The sequence below is a fragment of the Ochlerotatus camptorhynchus genome, unplaced genomic scaffold, assembly GCF_037179485.1.
Source record: "Ochlerotatus camptorhynchus isolate MF236.1 unplaced genomic scaffold, CSIRO-AGI_Acam_v1.1 ptg000313l, whole genome shotgun sequence".
Taxonomy (NCBI): domain Eukaryota; kingdom Metazoa; phylum Arthropoda; class Insecta; order Diptera; family Culicidae; genus Ochlerotatus; species Ochlerotatus camptorhynchus.
Window position 1 is genome coordinate 342169 of NW_027040801.1, and position 16960 is coordinate 359128.

The following is a 16960-nucleotide window of genomic DNA, read 5'->3' on the forward strand; positions in this document are numbered from 1 at the left end:
CCCAATGTTGCCTTAAAAATACATGGTATGTTTTATTTAAACTTATCGAAACTGACCTTGAGAAAAGTCCAGAAAATACTCTTTAAAAATTTTATGGTGGCCCTGAAAAGGACCGTTTTGTCGTGATAGTTGAGTAATGCTGAGTTATTAGGGTGTTCAACACAGATGAGGTGCTTGGCATAGATGGCCCACAACGGCTCACGAAGAGCAACTGAATCTGATCAGTAGCGGTGCGGCTTCTTCCTCCTTCTTCGGTGAATGGACGCTTGGGCTGCAGCTCGCTGCTTGCGAGCAGCCGTTCGTTGTGTACTGGAGAACAATGTTCAACGTCACACACGGTGATTGAATAAGCACCATCCTCCAGTCTCGCCGAATTTGATTTTGGGGAATCTGTGTTAGGGAAAGCGCATTTTGCAGGCAATCGGTGATAATTTAGATCACCATTGCAACCTATTAAAATTGATAAAGTTTTCCAATCGATTGGCTTGTTTAACATTGAAATCCATCCGCTATTGACAGAGTTACAAGTGGTCAAAACCTGACCATTTTTCGTAACGCCGGCGATTTTAGTTTTTTGAAATTGAACCCCCAATATGTTGCCGAAAAACGTAATCCTACGTCAAAAATAAGCCGGTTTTCGGAGCTCTGGTTACGCATGGAGTAACCATGACTAACCACCACTACAGACCTGTTCAAAACAGTGAACACTTGAAAATTGACAGAAATCGTAGAACAAGAACATTTGGTCAAATGTTTGACCTTTAAGGTCTTTTTGCGTATGTTTTGACACAAAATGATTTAAATTGTCTCAAACATTTTTTTCTGAGTACAATTTTCAAATTGTAAGGTTTTAAAATAAAGCTAAAAAACATAACCAAAACTTCTTATTTAACAAATTTTACGCAACTTTTTAGTGTCCATGGTTTTGAGCTTTACAAAAGCATGCATTTTTCATAAAGTTAAAAAAAATAAATAATCGGTCTTGAACATTTTGCGATATTTAGGGTTTGATAACATTTTTGCAATTAATTGAAATTACTTGAAAAATTATTTGGTATTTTTTTCCCAGAAAAAAAAACATTATGTTTCTCTACAACCGTGCCTCAGACGCCATTCCGATCGGAAGTGCATCACAATTTTTTGAAAAATTTCAAAGACGCCATTTTGAAAATTTAACAAGATGCAAAATGGTTCAATTTTAGCAAAAATGTGAATCATTGCCCATAGCAAATAAATTAATTATGCCCATAAGTTTCATACAAATCGGAGAAGTCCGAAAGTTTTTCCGATTCGTCATTTAACGTGGACCAGCTCAATTAACCTAACCTCCAATAAAATAAACGCATGTTCTCATCCGATTACACAACTCTTTATTTGTAAACTCAATTCAATTTCACTTCATAACGTTTCGCGCATATTTGGCTCATTCTACGCCAATTTCCCCTCTTCCATCTTTCTCTTTTCATCTCTCCCTTTCGTGCGTACTTGCTTTCACTGCTCCAAACGCGCGTGCAAAAGAGGACGGGGGGAGCGCTGACCAGGGGTCCTCCTATTATCCAATTTTTGGAAGCTGCTGCTGCTGTTGCAATGTTGCTTTGACGTCATCGAATCTACATACTTTATTTTCCGATGTAAGCAGATGATTTCGTAGGTAGTCCGCTTGAAATTCGAACCGGTTCGTTACCCTTGTGAAAACCCCTTCAGATTTCTCCTGATTAGATTATCATCGCCAACTGTGCTGGGTAATAATTGTTGCAAAAAAATTAAAAAAAAAATCATGTCACCTTTAACCGTCCACGCATACTTCGATGATGACTAGCTATTGTCCGGTTGAGGATCCCAGTTGTGCTCTCGGGGGACCATTTTGCGTGAATCACGTCATCATCGGCTTTTTGGGGGGACAAAACACACTGACTGGTGTGGCGGCTGGTGATGGTGGTCCAATGCCGCTTATCTCTATCTGTGTTCGCGCACAGTTCAAACACGAGCAAAGGATGGCGGTGGCAAATCGCTTGTGGTAAATTTCGATCCGCCAATTTTTTTTTTCGGTCTTCCTCTTTATCACTTTATTCGCCTCTGCTGTGGAGCGCTCTGGAGAATCAAAATCAAAGCCGTCGTGTGGTCGTCGTCGTCGTCGTGGACGGTGGATGCGAGCGAGTTTTGTTTGGGTGTGCGGGATGGAATGGTGGGACGGGGGTGACGCACGCGAAGCGAAACAACCTTGACACATAAACGAAATTTGCGAATTTTGTGTATTTTTATCTATGGATTTTGGTGTTCGTGCTCTGTGTGTGATGTGCGGCATATGTGCGATTTTTTTTCGGCTTTCGCGGCTGGGTGGGTGCGTATGTGTGTGTGTATGTGTGTGTGAGTGCGTTCCGCTTGGCTGAAAAGTTTTGTGCTTCACAGCGAGCGCGTGTTGCTGCGTGCATGATGGATCTTGTGATGTGTGGAGATCGAGGAGAGTGGGTACTTGGAGAGCAGGAGCGTGGAGGATACGCAACCGAGTTCATTGTGTTTCGAGTCCGAACCGAGCGTTCAGCGACGGCAACCAGCCGGAGCAGGAGGAAGAAGTGAACGGGCAAATTCGCACTGGCGGCTGCTGTTGCGAGCGAGCTGCAAAAACGGCATTAGATGATTTCGGTTTTATTGCCCCTTGTTTGACCACGGGGTGATGGTCGATGGAGCTGGAGCAGGAGCAGGAGCAGCTGCCTCCGGTGGTGGTCAATTGTTGCGAATGATCGCTTCCAAGCTGTTGTTGACTTTGTGTTTGCATTGAACTTGTGCTCGCCGGGCGCCGTAATGACCGGTTGCTGAAGGTCTGCCGCGCAGCGGAACATATGATCAATGCAGTGCACAGTTGCGTAATGATGTCATTGCTGGCCGAAACGCCGGAAGGTGACATCATTAACACATTTTGACAGATTTGACAAAATTGACAGATTGACAGCACTCGAACTAATTCACTTCTTTCCTCTTCTTTGCAGGTAATTTCAGCCACAAAACACACTCACCCACCTCGCCAATCGTAAGTAACAAGTTCCAACACGAAATCTCGCGTTGACCTTCAACCGGCATTTGCCGGCTCATTCATTTCACCGAACAAAATAAAAAATAAACCTCCACATGTCTGCGCGAGCACCCGAACCCACCAGACGGAGGCCTCTAAAACTAATCTAAACGAGCCGAAAAAAAAAATTCGCGAATTTGCAAATTTACCACCACCGAACCAGTCGAACCGGTTTCGTAGCGCCAAAATGCGTGCGAAAAAACTGCCGGTCGCCAACCCGAATATCTTGTCTTCCGTCCTCTGCTCCACCCCGAAAAACACACACGCACTATTCCGCAAATGCCAATGAAAACAATGAAGATCATCGTCTTCTTCTCGCCACCACGACCGTCCGAGTTCCTTGTTTACAAACCAACTCTTCCCACCGCCTTCACCACCACCACCACCACTCGCAACCGTTCATTGTGCATTCGCTTCAACACGTTGTCGCATTTTCACGCACTTATTTACTTCTTCCGACGATGGTGTCAACTGCAGCACTCTCTCACACTACTAAACAGCAAAACCACTTGAAGCACTTGGTTTGTGTCTCGGGCCAATTATGCATCTCGCTCACCGTACGCACATTTTCTCACACTCTCCATTGGATTCGGATGTTTGTTTACATCCTTCGACCGGCCATCAGATGTTGATGGTGATTTAACAGGTCACTCTCACTCTCCCTTTGTTTTGGTTTTGTTCGGTCACTCACACTTCGCACGCATGCTGCGTGCGGTGTGCGTACCCGCTACGCACTCTTTCTCTCACTCATTCTCCCAAACTCTCGCTCTCCCGTCCGCGGAGCCATCCATTTCCACCAAACCCTCACGATGTAAATAAGGAACCGTCTAGACGGATGGCAAATTATTGATGTGTCATACTGCTACTTGATTTTTTGCTGAGTTCCCATACTCCTCCGTGGTCGTGTTCGACTCGAGACATCCTTGAGAAGGCTTCTGAAGAGGCCTCTCACCATCGCCACCCGTGCTCAGTCTCTTCTTGTTCGGATCCACCCAGACGAGTGCGTGTGTGTCATCAACCTGGCACGTTGACGACCAAAATAAAACCCCCCTCCACCTCCTCAAAGTCAGACGGAATCCTGCGGCCCCAACCCGCCGTTGTCGTTAGGAACAACAAGGACCTGTTCGCCTGAATGTATGTATTTTTATGTGTTCATCGTACCCGTCTGGGTTCCGTTGGTTGAATGCACCCCGTCCCATAACGGGGCGGTATGGTGGTAGTGTGACGACGACGACGACGGCAACGAACGGTCGCCAAAATATGTGGGCCAGACTGTGAGTGCGTCGATGTGTGCGTGCGGGAAAATGTGTGGCGGACAAAGGATCCCAAGTCTGGTGGAAAATATGCCGACCACGCCGCGACGCGACACGATAACGACCGGAAAATGAGCGATAATTCGGTGGCGGTGCGTTGATTGGTGGGTGTTTTCGAAAGATTTCCGGCCTAGAATTTGGCGGTAAAAATGTATGATCGTCATAGTCGTGGAGGAAACCCGCTCCTGGGAGAATTCTTCCAGAATACCTCGAAGAATTTGGATTAATTCTCTCTGAATTTCTGATCAAATTTCCATTAATTTATACCAAGCCTTGAAGAAATTTTCTCCTGACTCCCTGGACGATATATCCTTAATTCTCGGAAGTATTCTTCCACAAATAAAAAAAAAAAATCAGAACGGTCGATGGAATTTATTCATTAATATCTGAGAATTTCTCCCTGAAACCTTGCAGTATTTCTTCCTGAAATCCCAACTAAAACCATCCTGGATTATTGGAGAAACCCTACCCAAAATATCAAAGAAATTTTCCCTGAAATAACGGTTAAATTCTCCCATTATTTCAAGAGGGCTTTTTCATAATTCCCGAAATAAATCTCCGGTTTGATGGAAAACATTTTGTTCAAGCTCCCAGAATTTTTTTTTCCAAAATTCCAAAATTACATCTTCCAGAATTGTGGAGGGATGCTTTCGAATTTCCCTGAGATAATCTTCCCGTATGGCGGAAGGAGCTCCCGCAAGTTGTTGAAGGGATTTGCATAATCATGGGGGAATCCTCCACGATCTCCTGGGAGAATTATTCTAGAACTTCTCGGAGAATTTGGATTAATTCTCTCTGAATTCCTGATCAAATTTCCATGAATTTATAAGAAAGTTCTTGTAGGAATTCTCCAGAATTCCCAACGAAAATCTTCCTGGATTAGTGAAAAAATGACCCCGAAATATCAAAGAAACTTTCCCTGAAATAACGGTTAAATTCTCTAATAATTTCAATATGAGTTTTTCCAGATTTCCCGAAGTAAATCTACAAAATGATGGAAGAAATTTTGTCGAAGTTCCCAAAAGGAGTTTTTTCAAAATTTCAAGATTACTTCTTCCAGAATTGTGAAGAAAATCTTCCGAAATTCCCGGAGATAATCTTCCCGTATTGCTGAAAGAGCTTCCTCAAGTTGCTGAAGTAATTCTCATAATCATGGAGGAATCCTCCCAGACCCCCTGGGATAATTCTTTTAAAATTCATTGAAAAATTTGGATTAATTCTCTCTGAATTCCTGATAAATTTCCATGAATTTACAAGGCAGTTCTCAAAAATTTGAGGAGTTTTGCTTCCAGAACTCCTGAAGGAATTCCTTCATGACTCCCCGGAGGATTTGTCCCTTTTGAAATTCTTTCATCACTCCAAGGAGGATTTATTTATTTTGGTATTCTCCTACAAATGTCAGACCAGAAAGAATGGTAAGTGGAATTAATTCACTAATTTCTGATGAATTCTCCCTGAAATCTTGTAGGAATTCTTGCAGAATATTCCAAGAAATATCCTAGAAATTTTACCTGAAATAACGGGTAAATTCTCCCATAATTTGAACAGGATTTTTTCCCAGAATTCAAGAAGTAATAATGGAAGAAATGTTGTTGAAGTTCTCAGAAGAATTCTTTCAAAATTCCAATAGATTTCTCCAGAATTGCTGAAGGAGCTCCATCAAGTTGCTGCACAGATTCTCATAATCATGGGGGAATCCTCCAAAAACTCCTGAAAGAATTCCTCCGAGGAATTGGATTAATTATCTCTGAATTCCTTATCACATTTACATGAAGTTCTCCAAGATTTGCAGATCTCCTGGATTAATGGATGAGTGGAGTTCATTACTTAATTTCTGAACAATTCTGCCTGAAGTCTTGTAGGAATTCTTCCAAAATTCCAATGGAAAATCTCCCTGGGTTATTAGAGGGATTGTCCCCGAAATATCAAAGAAATTTTCCCTCAAATAACGGTTAAATTTCATCATAATTTTATAGTAAATCTTCTAAGTAAATCTCAGAATTGATGGAAGAAATTTTGTTGAAGTTCCCAGCAGAATTCCTTGAAAATTCCAAGATTGCTTCTTCCAGAATTTCGGAAGAACTCTCTCGAAATTCCCGGCGATAATTTTCCAGTATTGCTGAAGCAGCTCCCTCAAGTTGCTGAAAGGATTCTCATAATCATGGAGGAACGCTCCAAGAACTTCTGGGAGAATGCTTCTAGAATTCCTCGGAGAATTTGATTTAATTATCTCTGAATTCTTGATCACATTTTTATGATTTATAAAGAAATTATCCATGATTTGTGTTTCCGGAAGAATTCTCTTGAAGCTATACTGATTCAATTCATTCATGACTTCCTGGAGGATTTATCCTTAATTCCTGTAAGTATTCTGTTAAAGATTCCTTAAAAAAGGATGGGCAGTAAAATTCATGAATTAATTTCAGAGAAAATTTCCCTGAAATCTTGTAGGAATTCTTCCAGAATTCTCAAAGAAATTGTTCTCGAATTTAACAATAAGTAGTAAATCTCAGAATTGATTGAAGAAATTCCCAGAAAAATTCTTCCAAAATTCCAAGATCACTGCTTTCAGAACTGTGGAGGAATTCTTCCGAAATTCCCGGAGATAATCTTCCCGTATTGCTGAAGGAACTGCAGGGATTCTCTTAATCATGGGGGTTTCCAAGATTTGCTGAATTGCGGATGAATTATCTTCCAGAATTCATGAATAAATTATTTCATGACTCCTTGGAGGGTTTATCCTTAATTTTCGGAAGTATTCTCCAACAAATTTCTGAAAAAAAATCCATTCAGAAGGGTCGGTGGAATTTGTTAATAAATTTCGGATAAAATACTCCCTGAAATTTGGTAGGAATTCTTCCAGGATTCGAATCGAATTCTCGAAGGAAATCCCTAATAAATGTTTAGCACTGCTGTAGGAAATTTTTGCAAAATTTCATTCAGGATATTCTGATGGGTAATCCTCGTTTTACAGCTCTCCAGAGCTGATTCTAGATATGTTTCCTTCATGAGCAGTTCTTTTGGAGTATTTGCATTGTTTTTAAAAGTTCTTTTAAACGCTGAGCGATAATCTTCTAAACATTTTTTTTGTTAATTTTGATGTTGAGTTTTGAACGGATCTCATCTTCGACTTTTTGTCCATTGGACCTTTAGTACCACTCTGTTAAATTCTAATTTTTGTCCATTCGTCTTTTTGTCCCTCTACCATTCGACTTGAACGTCATTTTGAACATTCGAATTTTTTATCATTCGCCCTTTTCCTTCTTATTTCAATTCGACCATTTGACCATTCACACTTTTGTCCCTCTAAGTTCAATTCAACCTTTGTCAATTCGACCTTTTGTCAATTCAACCTTTTGTCGATTCTATTCGTTCAATTCGACCTTGGTCCATCTAGTTGAATTTGACCTTTTGTCCCTTCGACCTTTTGCCCATTCGACGTTTTGTCCATTCGTCCTTTTGTACCTCTTTGTTCAATTCAACCTTTTGTCTATTTGTCCTTTTTGCTTTTAATTTAAATTCGACTTTTTGACCATTCGGCCTTTTTTCCATAATTTCAATTTGACCTTTTGATCATTCGACCTTTTGTTCCTCTAAGTTCAATTCAACCTTTTGTCCATTCAACCTTTTGTAACACTAAGTAAAATTCGACTTGATGTCCCTCTAGTTCAATTTGACCTTTTATTCGTTCGACCTCTTTCCCTGCGACATTCTGTCTATTCAGACCTTTTGTCCATTCGACCTGTTGTCTTTCGACCTTTTGTTCATTCATCTTTTTGTCCCCCTAAGTTTAATTCGACCTTTTGTCCATTCGGCCTTTTGTAGCTTTATGTTCATTTCGACCTTTTGTCCATTCGACCTTTTGTCACTCTTAGCTCAATTCGACTTCTTGTTCCTCTATGTTCAATTTTTTCCTTTCCTTTTGTACCTCTATGTTAAATCCGACCTTTTGACCATTCGACCCTTTTCCGTCTAATTTCAATTTGACCTTTTGATCATTCGACCTTTTGTCCCTCTGAGTTCAATTTAACCTTTTGTCACTCTAAGTTCAATTCGACTTGTTGTCCCTCTAGTTCAATTCGATTTTCTGTGCATTTGACCTTTTGTCCCTTTCACCTTTTGTACATTAGACTTTTTGTTTTTCGACGTTTTTCCAATCGTATTTTTGTCCCTATAAGTTCAATTCGACCTGTTCTACCTCTATGTCCATTTCGAGCTTTCGTCCATTAGAAGTTTTGTCCATTTGACTTTTATTCTCAAATTTCCATTCGATTTTTTAACCAATTGACCCCTTGTCCCTCTAAGATCAATTCGACCTTATGTCCATTCGGCTTTTCGTCAATGTGAACTTTTTCCGTCTAATTTCAATTTGACCTTTTGACCATTCAACCGTTTGTCCCTCTAAGTTCAATTCAATCTTTTGTCCATCCGACCTTGTGTTACTCTAAGTTCAATTCGACTTGTTGTTCCTCTAGTTCAATTCGATGTTTTGTGCGTTTGACCTTTTGTCCATTTGACCTGTTGTCTTTCGACCTTTTTTCCAGTCGTCTTTTTGTCCCTCAAAGTTCAATTCGACCTTTTCTACCTCTATGTTCATTGCGACCTTTTTTCCATTTGAACTTTTGTCCATTCGACCTTTTCCCCTTTAATTTCCATTCGACTTTTTGACCATTTGACCTCTAGTTGAATTTGATCTTTTTTCCCTTCCACCTTTTGCCCATTCGACCTGTTGTCTTTCGAGCTTCTGTCCATTCGACCTTCTGTCCATTCGACCTTCTGTCCATTCGACCTTCTGTCCATTCGACCTTCTGTCCATTCGACCTTCTGTCCATTCGACCTTCTGTCCATTCGACCTTCTGTCCATTCGACCTTCTGTCCATTCGACCTTCTGTCCATTCGACCTTCTGTCCATTCGACCTTCTGTACATTCGACCTTCTGTACATTCGACCTTCTGTCCATTCGCCCTTCTGTCCATTCGACCTGTTGTCTTTCGAGCTTTTGTCCATTTGTCCTTTTGTACCTCTATGTTCAATTCAACCTTATGTTCATTTGACCTTTTTCCCTTTAATTTAAATTCGCCTTCTTGATCATTCGGCCTTTTGTCCCTCTAGTTCAATTCGACCTTTTGTCCCTCTTTGTTCAATTCGATTTTTTATCCAATCGACCTTTTGTCCATTCGGCCTTTTTTCCCATTCCATTTGTACCTCTATGTGAGATCCGTCTTTTTGTTCATTTGTCATATGTCCCTATAATTTCAATTTGAACTTTTGTCCATTCGACATGTCGTCACTCTAAGTTCAATTTGACATTTTCTCATTTTCACATTTTCCTTCGACCTTTTGTCCATTCATATTTGAGTCCCTCTAAGTTTAATTCGACCTTTTTGTATATTTATGTTTATTTCGACCTTTGTCCATTCGACATTTTCCCCTCTAATTTCAATTCGAATTTTTGTCACTCTAAGTTCAATTTGACTTTTTGCCCCCTACATTCAATTATACCTTTTGTCCATTCTGCCTTTTTTCATTCCTTTTGTACCTCTGTGTTTAATCCAACCTTTTGTCCATTCGATATTTTCTCGATAATTTACATTTGACCTTTTATCCCTCTAAGTTCAATTCAACCATTCCATTCAATCCATTTGACCTTTTGTCACTCTAAGTTCAATTCGATTTTTTGTCCCTCTAGTTCAATTCGACCTCTTGTCAATTCGACCTTTTTTCCCTTCGACCTTTTGGCCATTTCGAACTTTTGTCCATTCGACCTGCTTTCTTTCGACTCTTTGTCCATTCGTCTTTTTGTCCCTCTAAGTACAATTTGACCTAATGTCCATTCGACCTTTTGTACCTCTTTGTTAATTTTGATCTTGTATTCATTCAACCTTTTGTCCATTCGACATCTTTTCCTCTTATTTCAATTCAACTTTTTGAACATACGACGTTTTGTCCCTCTAAGTTTAAGCCAACCTTTTGTCCATTCCTTTTGTATCTTTATGTTAAATTCGACATTTTCCCCTCTAATTTTAATTCGACCTTTTGACCATTCAACCTTTTGTCACTCTTAGTTCAATTCGACCTTTTTTTTCGCGTTAGCCTTTTGTCCATTCGATTTTCTGTCATTCGAAATTAAATTCGACTTTTTGTCCCTCTAAGTTCAGTTCGACCTTTTGTCCAGTCGACATTTTGTCTGTCGACGTTTTGTACTTCGTAGTCCTATATTTTTTTGTCTTTTGACCTTTTGTCATTGATTCTTTCACAACTCCGAGGGATTTAGTCGAAGAATTACCTTGAAATTCAGTTCAGAACAGCCTTTCTTCTCCCTATGCTTGGTGTTCATCGCAGAATTCCTTAGGGCAATGATCCTAGAAAATCTTTTGGATTTTTTTATTTGCTGGAGCCCTGAACATTCTTTCAAGTTGTAGAGCCGTGAAAACTTTCCAGGACCACAATAATAAGTTTTTAGGATTTAACTTTTTATAAATTTTCAAAAATTCAATTTTTTTTGTATTTTTCTTAGTTTAATAAAAGTTCAACTATTTCTAATCGCTTTTCTAAAGTTGAGACCTCTAATGTTTATAAAGCCCCTGAACTTTCTGAGCAACTGTGTCATGGAATATTTATATGATCACTAGGCCAAACACTATTGAGCTAAATGCGTCATTAGACCGAATTGTTAAAACTGAGAAACTGAATTTAGAAATTGTTTATAAAATTCTCGAAATTTGATTTTTTTTTTCTTCAAAATTACGTATCAAAGAGGTACAACAATGTTAGAATGTGATTTCAGAAACTTTTTTTTTCTGAAGTATTTAGTACACAGGAATGTCTTTGAAACAATACAAAATATTAGAATTTGGTCAAAAACTGGCAAAGTTACTCCGCTAAAATTGATTTTTTAATCAAAATTTCGTATTAATAGTACTAAGCACAACAATTTGAGAATACTTTTTCAAATGCAAACTTTGTTCAAGAAGTATTTATTACACATAATTATCTTTCTAACGGTACTAAAATATTTGAATTTGGGATTAAAAATAAGCTGGCAGAGTTAAAGCCTTCAACGTGAATTAATTTTTTTTTTATTTGAATTTAAATTGGAAATTTAAATGAAAAGTAAATGTTAGTATACATATTTTGTTCTAAAATTATTTTAGTACACTTAATTTTTCTTATAATGGTACTAGAAAATTCAAATTTGGCCAAAAATTACAAAGTTACAGCCTTAAACGTGATTTTTATATCAAAATTCCGGACACAAGATACTTTATGTCAAACATAACAATATCAGAAAATTGTTTCAGAGACATCCTTTGTTCTAGAAGTTTTTAGTACACCAAATTCGAAAAATGACAAAGTTATGCGGATTAAATTTTTATTTTCTTTATAATTTAAGATGAATTGAACGAAATCCACGTCAAACTCATCCGACGTTTTGTCATTCGAAGTTAAATTCGACTTTTTGTCCCTCTAAGTTCAGTTCGACCTTTTGTCCTTTCGACCTTTTGTCCTAAAACTTTTTGTCTTTTGACCTTCGGTCATAGATTATTTCACAACTCCGAGAGATTTAATCGAAGAATTACCTTGACATTCAGTTCAGAACAGCCTTTCTTCTCCCCATGCTTGAAGTTCATCTCAGAATACCTTAGGGTAATATCCTCGAAAATCTTAAGATTTTTTTTTTATTGCTGGAGCCCAGAACATCCTTTCAAGTTGCAGAGCCGTGAAAACTTTTCAGGACCAAAATAATAAGTTTTTTGAACCTACCTTTTTTATAAATTCCACATTTTTTGTATATTTCTCAGTTTAAAAAATGTTAAATTATTTCTAATCGCTTTTCTAAGCTTGAGATCTCTGATGTTTATAAAACCCTTGAACTTACTGATCATCTGAGTCATGGTATATTTTCATGATCACTAGGCCGAACACAATTGAGTCATTAGACCGAATTGTTATGAGTGAGGTATTGAATTTAGAAATTGTTCATGAAATTCTCAAAATGTGATTTTTTTTTCTTTAAAATTATGTTTAAAATGCGGTACCTTTTAAACACAACAATGTTAGAATGTCATTTCAGAATCAATTTTTTGTTTTAGAAGTATTTAGTACACATAATTATCTTTCAAACGGTACTAAAATATTCGAATTTTGTGAAAAGAAGCTGGCAGTGTTAAAGCTTTAAACGTGAGTTCAAAATTTTGTACGAAAAGTACATTTACACAACAATGTAAGAATGCTATTTCAAATAAATATTTTGTTCTAAAATTATTTTAGTACACATAATTATTTTTATAACGGTACCAGAAAATTCAAATTTAGCCAAAAATGACAAAGTTACAGCCTTAAACGTGATTTTTATACAAAAATTCCGGACACAAAATAACAATGCAAGAATGTTGTTTCAGAGAAAGTATGTCTCTGTTCGAGATATTTTTAGTACAATAATTTTGAGTTTAGTCAAAAAATGACAAAGTTTTGCCGGTTGAATATTATTTTGTTTTCTCTTTATATTAAGAAGAGTTGAACGAAATCCACGTCAAACTCATATTTGGTGCAGAACTATGAACAGAATAGAGCGAAGAGATCAAAAATTGGTTGACAAATGATACAGTTACAATTATTTTAGTAAAAGTAATTTCTTAAAGGTCAAAAATCCACCTTCAAGACCTCTAAATCTAAATATGTTTGCTTCACGCACGAGGACATCTCTTTCGATGCCATTTTGAATCGAATTCTAGGTTCCATGAACATTCGATAAATAAGCAGTACTCTAATTCGGCCTAATCACATTCGGCCTAACGGTCCTACACCTATTTTTCACTACCGTACATTACACTAGGTACAAATCATCCATTCCGAACACCGCGTCCCAGCCTACCCAAGTCAGTCGACCAACCCGTTCCAAACATTCCCCAAACCCCCCCCCCAAATTTAGCAAGTAATCCACTCACACCCGGGCCATGTCTGGCCGGGACAAAGGGAATTGGATCCGGTTCTCTTCCCCCCAGTCGGCAGTCGGTGTGTTACTAAATTCGTCCGGACGACCACGCGTGACAAAGTTCCACTAAGGCTCCTTCCCTTCTCCACCCACCCAGCCTGCCTCACGCATTAAACACACACGCACGTCGTCGCCGTCGTCGCCAAGTCGCGTCGTTTCAGCGTCTCGGTTGCGTTTTTGAACTTGACTTCGGTTGAACTCTACCGTCGTCGTCGTCGTCGTCGTCGTCGACGGCGGCTGTTGTGTGGCTGTTGCTGTTCTGTCTGGCCGAAATAGGCCTCATTTTCGGGGTGACCTTTCCACCAGCAGCAGCAGTCAGTCAGTCGTTGTCTGAGGGTGAGGGAAAGGGCGCGGTCAGGGTGTAACGTTCTTTTTATAGTGCGTGTCTGGATTTTTGCCTTTGCTGTTGGTTGGCATTTCCGCTGGGTGTGGGGGGGGGCGGTAGGAAGATTGGACGTTGGGGAGGAACGCGTCTGGGACTCTTCAATGACTTCCACGATGATGGGTTCTGGATTCCGTTTACGGGGGAGGAGGTTCACAGCAGGTAGTAAGTAGGCATTCGTCGGCCCAAATGGGGGTGGGGGAGGGGGTTTCTGTATATACTTAGTGTTAAGCACGATAGACTCTTTTTTTCTGCTGTTGCTGCTGCTGCTACTGCTGCTACCGGGTGGAGGTTCATTTCGCTTTCAGCACGTATTTTGTTGTGCTTCCTCGTGGTGCTGGAGCTACTGGCTGACGGAGTGTGTTTAGTCTGGTGGTTGTGCGTCTGGGAAAGTTTTATTCAACTCTTTTTTTTCGTTTTTCGGTGCGTTGCTTTTCTCATTAATGCCACGCCGAATGGGGACTGGGTGGGTGGAGGAGGAGAGCTATCAGACGTCGTCGACGTCGGCGGTGGTAGGCCTCTGTGGCGGATGAACTTGACTTTTTGACGGTGACTGATTTCGTACAATGTATATTCATATAGGCGGAAAGTGGCAGTGATTAAGAGAGCCGGGATCTGATAGAAAGCGGTAGACGAGTTTCGTGCCTTTTGAGTGCATCTACCTATATAATAATTTGTTTAAATTGAAAGACGATCGCGGATGGCAACAACTACTGGCTTATAGAATCAAACCCGTCGGACAAGGACCATCAAACGTCATCCTTTCATCAACTCGCAATCGCAAAGTGTTAGTTAGCCGAACTGTTCTAAAGCCAGCAATTCTTTATCAGGCAGCTCCAAGCCCAAACATACCTAATGAAGACAGGATTACGCAAACGACTTTCCGAGTTCACCCAATATTTACACTTGGAGGAATTCGTTCCGTATTTCGCAACATCCCAACGACTGCCCAATGCTCTTGCATCCACAGAGCGAGAAAATCGATCGCCACATCAATGCGAGTCGCTTCGCTTTCGCACACACCACCGAACTTAGGTACTGTGCAGTTGAACGAATTCAATTCGCACTGCACTAGGTACACACGAAGTTCTACGATGGTGATACTAACAACGTTGGTAGTGTAATTGTGCAACCATCGAATACGGATAAGTCGCGCGCTTCATTAGCAACTACAGGGATGCCAGATATACAGACATTTGCTCATGCATCGTTGATCGTTGTTGTTATTCACATCGTCGTGATTTTGCGAATCCGACTGCTCCTTGCGTATTAGAGCACAAAGTTGAACAAGGCTTTTTTGAATATTGTCCACATTAGCCCGAACTTGTTTTGGATGTGCAACGAGTGCGCGAAGCTGATGAAATGTGCCCGGTTCAAAACTCTTGTTTAGTCGTTTGATTGTGCGATCAATTCTATCACCGAGAAACAGGAAATCGCACACGTTGAGCTTAGAAAGGAAATGACTAAGCAAGGACAGCAGATTGCTCAGCTGTCGAAACGAATCACACTGACAACACCAACACACTTGAGTTCCGGCGATCTTATGCGTCAACGGCCATTAAAACGGCGCCGCGCTGAAGGCTCGCTCACCAGCAAACCACTTGTTGGTGGTACTAAAGCAGTAACGGATGACAATGTCTTTACCGATGTCCTTACTGCCCCTGAACCCACCGAGCTGTTTTGGCTGTACCTTTCTCGTATACATCCTAGCGTGAAATCGGAATCAATCGAGAAGCTGGTCAAAGGTTGCGTACAGTGTCATGATCCGATTAAGGTTGTGCCGCTAGTTAAAAAAGGATCCGACATCAGCCGTATGAGTTTCATATCGTACAAAGTCGGATTGGCTCCCAAACTACGTGAAGTTGCTCTTAAATCGGATACATTGCCGGCAGAAATTTTGTTCCGTGAATTTGAAGGCGGTTCAAAAAACATGTGGATGCTTCGTTTGAACACGCCTGCTATCACGATCTCTCCTGTTCCGGGACCTTCCGAGTTCTCAACTCCCATCTCCGGACTAGACCCAGTATGCTGATCCAGAATTGGATGCCGCGTTGTGAATTGGAATGCTGTTAACCAGAACGCACTGCCTGTCGCATTATGGGAGACCTCGAACCACTCGATCCAGTCGCGCTAGCTGTTTCCCGCCATCAAAGTCGTTCTATTTCCTGCCACCAGCGTCGTTCTGGACCTGCGTTCAAGTTCGGAGGTGGGGTCCAACCATCGTCTTCAGGCAAGTATGCATACATTATTTACAGTAATTTTCCTGATCAGCTTCCGTGTTCCAGTGCAACGCCTTAAGCATCTGCCGGCTGTTTCCAGTTAAGAAGCACTTCTGATACTGCTCATTCACTTTACTGCACAATAGACCGCTTTTTGGAAGCTCCTGGTTCCTCCAGCCCAGTCGTGCCGTATTGACTATTCACTGCCTGATGTTCAAATTTTCAGCAATTCGGACTATGTTAGTCATTGTGATGATGCCTCCGTAACTCCCAGTCCTGGGAACCCGGACCGCGCCGTAGAAAGCCTCATGGAAGCCCCCAATCCCTCCGTCTCAGTCCTGCCATCGGCGTTCCGGACCTGCTTCCAACCCACTCACTATGGCGAGTATCCAATCAGACGGGATGATGGTCAGTTATTGCCTGATGTATCTGTGATTTCCAGGGAGAGCAGTCGTTCGATTCCTTGCCGCAAGCAGGACGTCATGATCTTCTACCAAAACGCCGGTGGAATAAATTCTGATGTTGAAGAGTACCCCTTAGCTGTATCGGATCGTTGCTACGATGTAATTATCCTGTGCGAAACGTGGCTCGATAATCGAACGCTTTCCAGTCAAGTCTTCGGTCCTGACTACGAGTTCTTTCGTTGCGATCGAAATCCTAACAACAGCCGTAAATCTACTGGTGGAGGTGTCCTTGTAGCTGTCCGTGGCGGGTTGGAGGCAAAGCCCATAGAGAACGATTCATGGAACTATGTAGAGCAGGTTTGGACTGCCATCAATCTGGGTGATCGCACACTATTTCTATACTCACTGTCGGTCAGTTTTCACAGCTATCGAAAGTGCCACTCCAGTTGATGAGATATTCATTTTTGGTGACTTTAATCTACCAGGCGTTTCGTGGAGGCCATCTCATAGTGGATTCCTGTATCCAGATCCTGATAGCTCTACATTTCACGCAGCAGCTATTAACCTTCTCGACAAC

The 16960-nt window shown here is 40.7% G+C and overlaps 1 protein-coding gene across 12 annotated transcripts in view; it reads left to right on the forward strand.

The window, feature by feature from the left end:
• mamo (maternal gene required for meiosis) overlaps positions 1-16960 on the forward strand; it is a 530597-nt gene that overhangs the window by 67473 nt on the left and 446164 nt on the right. The window contains exon 3 of one of the 12 annotated variants that reach the window (XM_065229293.1): positions 2988-3028. The exons of the other annotated variants lie outside the window; for them this stretch is intronic. The gene's annotated coding sequence lies outside the window, so the exon portion shown is untranslated. The remainder of the gene's footprint in view (positions 1-2987; positions 3029-16960) is intronic. 12 annotated transcript variants of the gene reach the window in all.